General features: G+C 47.5%; 1 protein-coding gene across 2 annotated transcripts in view; it reads right to left on the bottom strand.

Annotated features, from left to right (window-relative positions):
• Positions 1 to 3637, bottom strand: part of GFOD2 (Gfo/Idh/MocA-like oxidoreductase domain containing 2) — a 30198-nt gene extending 26561 nt beyond the window's left edge. The window contains exon 1 of one of the 2 annotated variants that reach the window (XM_024556200.3): positions 3462 to 3637. The gene's annotated coding sequence lies outside the window, so the exon portion shown is untranslated. Of the gene's footprint in view, positions 1 to 2221; positions 3409 to 3461 lie in introns of those variants that run through there. The other variant, XM_024556201.4, reaches the window with a different exon arrangement.
• Positions 3638 to 6000: the final 2363 nt, after the last annotated feature.

Genomic DNA, 6000 nt, shown 5'->3' on the forward strand with positions numbered 1-6000 from the left:
AGTACCAGTTTTAGAAAGCAGCACAAGATCTGTAAGTCACCTTTCAATTATACACATTTAAATTCACTGTCTAGGTAACCATATTACCATTTGGTTCACTGACACCTGAGACAGGAAGAGATGCCACCGACCCCAGACCCTGCCATTGTACCCCCAACCCCTCACTTTTAACACAGTCAACAAAGCCAGGAGGAGTGAAGGCCAGCAGAGAGAAAACAAGTTCAATGTCATCCTTTACACAAGCACAAAGAAACTTTCGGGGGTGGGGAATTGTTTTTTTTGAAATGGGAAATACACTTCAAAAAAATTATTTTTGCCCTTGCTAGTGTAGCTCAGTGGATTGAGTGCCAGCCTGCGAACCAAAGGGTCGCTGGTTCCATTCCCAGTCAGGGCACATGCCTGGGTTGCAGGCCAGGTCCCCAGTAGGGGTACCTGAGAGGCAACCAATCAATGTATCTCTCACACATTGATGCTTCTCTCCCTCCCTTCTCCTCTCTCTAAAAGTAAATAAATACAATCTTAAAAAAAAAAAGAAAAAGAAAAATAATGTCCCATTACTATACTATACATGAATTCTCAAGAGCAAAATGTCCAATTTTTTCCTAGACGATGTTCAATTCCAATGGTGGATTTATTCCAAAACTGGACCTTCCATAAATATGCATGAGTGACGTCAGGCATCAGAAAAGCTCTTCTAAGGTCTCCACTGTTTGAGTCCTCTATTTTCTGAACACTGATGTCTGTATTACAACTTCTTACACCAGACAGTACTGTATTTCCATTTAATTTTTCCTCTTACTGTGTAACTAGAAAATCAGTTCAGTGAAAGTAAATCCTGTTAGCATTACTGGTTTGTCTGGCACCTTGGCCTATTAAATACTGTTGATTACTTTATTACAGGCCAGATTTGATAACTGTCCTCAGCTGCCCCAGAAAATAGAGTAGATGTTAAGTAATTATTTGTCAAAAGGTTTCATTGCCATAGAAACGAAGAAACACTTTGAGTGTCTAAGTCCATCTTTCTCCTCTGAAAACAAATGTCTTTCTGATGATTGAAGCTCAAAAAGTGCACACAAATCCATGGGGCACACTCACTACATTTAAGCAGTATCTCCTCCAACTGCTCATTCAGTAATGTATCTTCCCTGGCTGGCGTGGCTCAGAGGACTGGATGCCAGCCTGCAAACCCAGAGGTCACCGGTTCGATTCCCAATCAGGGTAGATGGCTGGGTTGCAGGCCAAGTCCTCCCGTGGGGGCATGTGAAAGGCAACTGATCAATGTATCTCTTGCACATCGAGGTTTCTCTCCCTCTTTCTTCCTGCCTTTCCCTCTCTCTAAAGATAGAGAAAATCTTTAAAAAAACCCCAAACATACCCGCACGTACATTCAAAGCATGCTCCCACACTTCGCCCAGCTCTGCAGATGGTAATTCACTGATCCCTGTCAATCTTACCTCGATTTTGGCCTATTCGTTTGTCTTCTATCTGGGCTAATGATAAATTAATGAGGATTTCTAAACAGAATACAATGACTTTCATGAAACTTTTCTGACAGGATTTGGTGAACACTGTGAATTTCACCCACGGATTACATACCCTTCTGATAATACCCCACATTTCTCTTGATGCAAGAAAGTCAAGGAAATGCATAGCTGTGCGATGTTAATAACTCTGCTGTACACCTGAAACTAATATAATATTGCATATTTACTACATCTTAACTAAAATAAATTCACAGCCACAATATAGACCATATTCCCAGGCCATAACAATAGTCATGGTCAGGCACTGATCTGTGAACCAAAAGTGATCTTTAAACTAATGTGGCCTATTGACATTATCATACTTTCAATGTACCTTTTCTTATCACTCTGGGAGTGAAAAAAAACATGCTGCAAAGTTGAACATACACTGAAGATTCGTTTTATCAAGCTAGCAATATACTGGCTTTTTGCCTAGAATCAGCGACCAACTGTTTAAAAACTGCACACTTTCCCTATACTACAAATCTTTAAGTTTCTTTTCTTTTCTTTTTTTTTGGCAGGAGGAGGCTTTTTTTCATTGCTAATCCTACTACTAGCAGGTTCTAGTATTACTACGGAAATCTTATATCTGAATTTTCTGAGGAAATAAATAACTGATTAGACCCAGATCAATCATTCCACAGGAAAAGCAGGGCCACCAGGTGGTAAGAGAAAGCCTCTCACAACAGAGTCTTTACCTGTAAAATGGGGACTCCACGAACAGAACTGCCTGCTGAAGATTTTCCCCTCGTGGTCCAGACATTCTCAAAAACTCCTGGTCCAAAGGCAGTCGTTTTTCACTTTTTGTAAAATGGAGAGAGCCTTAAAACTCTCGTTCCCTGGTGTAGCTTTTCAGGATAAAATGAGTTTCCATACGAAGAACGAATCTAGCTTCCCCTGACTCTCAAATACAACCATCCCCACAGCTCTTCATATCACAGTAACACGTGTCTTTTCTAATTTAACAGTTGTTCCCTTCAAAGGAAGGGTCATACACTAAGGGCTCCTCCTCCTGAGACCTTTGTGCCCAAAGCTCACAAAGATCCTCTGGGTGGTGGCTGGCCCTGGTTCCGGACACTCAGCGGGCACCCACTTTTTTCCAGTGTCTCGCCCTCAGCATGACACTATGGGGGAAAAGACCATAAGCAAGATGGTTTATAAGCTGACTTGGTTTATCCAAGGCAGCTTCAAACTGTTTCTCTTCCTGTCCTGTTCTTCAGATTCGCAGTAATTGGGGAGGGAAACTTCACTTAGTCCTTCCGAAGTCCTGATCTCCCCGCCCCCTCTTCCTTCCTCACCATTCCTGTCACAATGCCTCCTGGATGGGAATGCCTCACCTCACCTTTGTCTCCGCAGGTCCATCTGCTTCCTTCCTGAGCTTCAAAGGTAGGCCAGGGCCCTAGAGACGCGGCCCGTGGGCTCTGCGGCTGGCACAGTCATCGCGCCTCCTGGGATGTCCCTTCTCCCACCTGCCACCTGAACACTCTTTCCTTAAAGATATACCCCTGCTAAAAACCCCATCTCTCTCTGAAAGGGGATGACCATCCACCTCACCAGCCCTTTGTCTGAGGCTTCCAGACCTCGCATCCTCACCCACAAAGCGTCACTCCTCACACAGGCAGGTGGGTCTACTCTGCACAGGGCAGGGGAGCCCCGTCCAGTAAAGGGATGGGGTTAGGGACGAGGTCCCCCCAGGAGCCAAAATTTTACGATCACACTTGCAAGTCCTACTTCTGAGGTGGGGAGGGAGAACTCCAGGAGCGACCCTCGAACTCCGCGCCGGCGCTCGCAGTTGAACGGCCGCCTCCAGCCTCGACTCTGCGTATCTCCGCCTCCGACCTCCGACGCCGGGCCCGCGTTAGAGGCCCGGTCGACGCCCGCTCGCAGCCGCGCCATGCCCTCCTCCATCCTCACCCGCTACCGCAGGCCGCCTCTCACCTGGCACGCTGGCATTGCCCGCCCCGCTCCGCACAGGGGACCTTGGGTCCGGACGGTCTCAGCGGACGCCAACCCCCAGTGAAGGAGGCGGGTAGGAATTCACCCGCGGCAGAGCCTAGCGCCCCGCTACCAGAACGCGCCGCCTGGTTTCTAAGGAACCGGGGGCGCTGGGAAGGGAGGCGGGGCGGGGAGGGGAGCGGTGGGAGATCTGCGCATGCTCCCTGACGGGGGCGTGGACGCGCGCTGGGAGGAACCCTGACCCGCAGTCGCGCATGCTCGCTTATTGTTTGGCGGGGCTGGGGGTGTGTGTGCGCGGGGGCGGGGGGCGGAGTGAGGTTAAATAGCGTGGCTGGAGTCCCTGGTCTTTCATTTCCGGTGGTGGAGGCATTGAGCGATCTATGTTACAGCCTCGGATCCTTTCTAGTTGCATCAAAAGCAAGGAGGTTCTGCCCTGGGCAAGCAACTCTGTTGGAGCATCGCCTGGATGCACCAAGGTTGTGGATTTGATCCCAGGTCGTCAGGGTATAAACAAGAATCAAACAATGAATGCATCAATAAGAACAACAAATCGATGTTTCTCTATGTTAAGAAAAAAAGAGTGAGCAAGGAGATTCTAAAAACTGGTGGGTTTTGGTTGCCCAGGGATGAAGGAAAGGCTGCTGTAGGACACAATCTATCTTTGCATAAGGGGAAGGGCAGTTCTCTTGAATTCGCTTGCTGAACTTCACGGCTTCCTAGATGTTAAGTTGTTCCTTAGGTATTAGTACTCTTAAAGACTGTGATCTCAGTCCCCGTGATCTCTTTATTGGGGCCTATACCCACCCCCACAAATAAATACCATTTTGTAATAAGACCATCTTTGATTCACCAAATCCAATAGAGGAGTGAAACCTGTAAACCCTAGTGTAAAAGGCTATGTTGGAATGTGGGTTAGGTGTTATTTCTGCATGGGGAGCCCCCACCCCTGGTGTCTGACTCTCCTGGTAAGTGTGCACCCCTTCTCCCTCTCGCTCAGCTAGCCCTCTTTCCAGGGCAGCCTGTAATGATTAGAACATGTCAGCTGAGCTGAGGCAGTTCCCACTGAGACCAGCTAACCAGCAGGGCTGTCCCTGCTTTGGCAGGAGACAGAGCTTCTCACCAGTACCGTCATCTTCATGAGGCTGGGGGCTTCCAGAGTGAGGAAAAATTGTAACCTCAAAGCCCTCTTTTCTGATGGGATTTTATTCCCTATTTCTTCCCCTGGATTCTGAACAGCCAGACACAAAGGAGGCAGAACCAAAGGGCACTTACGTTTGATCTGTTTGTCTTAGTCATTGTTCAAAATTTCACTCTAGAGCAGTTTCTTAACAGTGGCACTGTTGACATTTTGGGCCTGATAGTTCGATGTTGTGGGGACTGTCTGTGCATTACAATATTTAGTGGCATTCCTGAATGCTACCCACTAGATATCAGTAGCACCCTACCCCAGCTGTGACTAAGAAAAATAACTTCTTTGCCCTGGCTGGTGTGGCTCAGTGGGTTGAGTGTCAGCCTGTGAACCAGGAGGGCACTGGTTCGATTCCCAGTCAGGGCACATGCCTGGGTTGCGGGTGGGTCCCCAGTGGGGGGCATGGGAGAGACAACTACACATTGATATTTCTTTCCCTGTCTTTCTCCCTCTCTTCCCCTCTCTAGGAATAAATAAATAAAATCTATTAAAGAAAAAAAAAAATAACTCCAGACATTGCCGATATCCCCTTGGGGGCAAAATTGGTCCAGGTTGGGAAACTAGTTTAGAGCGAAATCACTCTAGCTTTACTTATGGAATCAAGGACACTTGTGCTTATCTAGTACGTCACTCTTCCCTCTACACTAGCTTTTCCCTGAGAGTTCTGTAGAGTAATAGTCCTGTGAAATGCTTGAGTGAAGCATTCTATTCTATTAGGAAGTCTGGAAAGGGCTGGGCTAAGCTGCACATCTTTACATAGGATTTTTAGAGCTTTTAATTAGCTGATGATGTTCATTGTAACCATCCATGACAGCTTTCCTTATATACTGGACCACGGTACCCTTTTCCAGTTCCAGGAATGATTCTCTCTCTGACTTGTGGATGCACTTGCTCTCCAGCAAACCTCCCCCGCTCCAGTGACTTTTAGCCACCACCTGTTCCCTTTTGGTCCCTATACTCTTATCCATTCCTTTGCCCCAACCAAAAGCCTGCATTTGCCTTGTCTCGTGCTCATCCCATCTCCCTTACAACCAGTTACTCATCCTGTTGTGCTCAACACATCTCCTAAATTTATTTCTCAAACCTGTCCTCTTGTGCCTGGCCTACTGCAGTAGCCTCAGAGCTGATTTCTTTCTGTTTCTGGTCCCACCTCCAGGTGGACAGCAGCATTAAGCTACTGTATCCCTTCTCTGCATCAAACCCTTATACCGTGGGGGCAGGAGAGGCAGAATGAGGCAAGAGCAGACCAGTCACACCAAGGAGCACCCTCATGGAGGCAGGGTGGTCACCTATACTGCAGCCCTAGGTGCCAAACACTGCCCTACACATGCT

This window comes from Desmodus rotundus, chromosome 12, assembly GCF_022682495.2.
Source record: "Desmodus rotundus isolate HL8 chromosome 12, HLdesRot8A.1, whole genome shotgun sequence".
NCBI lineage: Eukaryota > Metazoa > Chordata > Mammalia > Chiroptera > Phyllostomidae > Desmodus > Desmodus rotundus.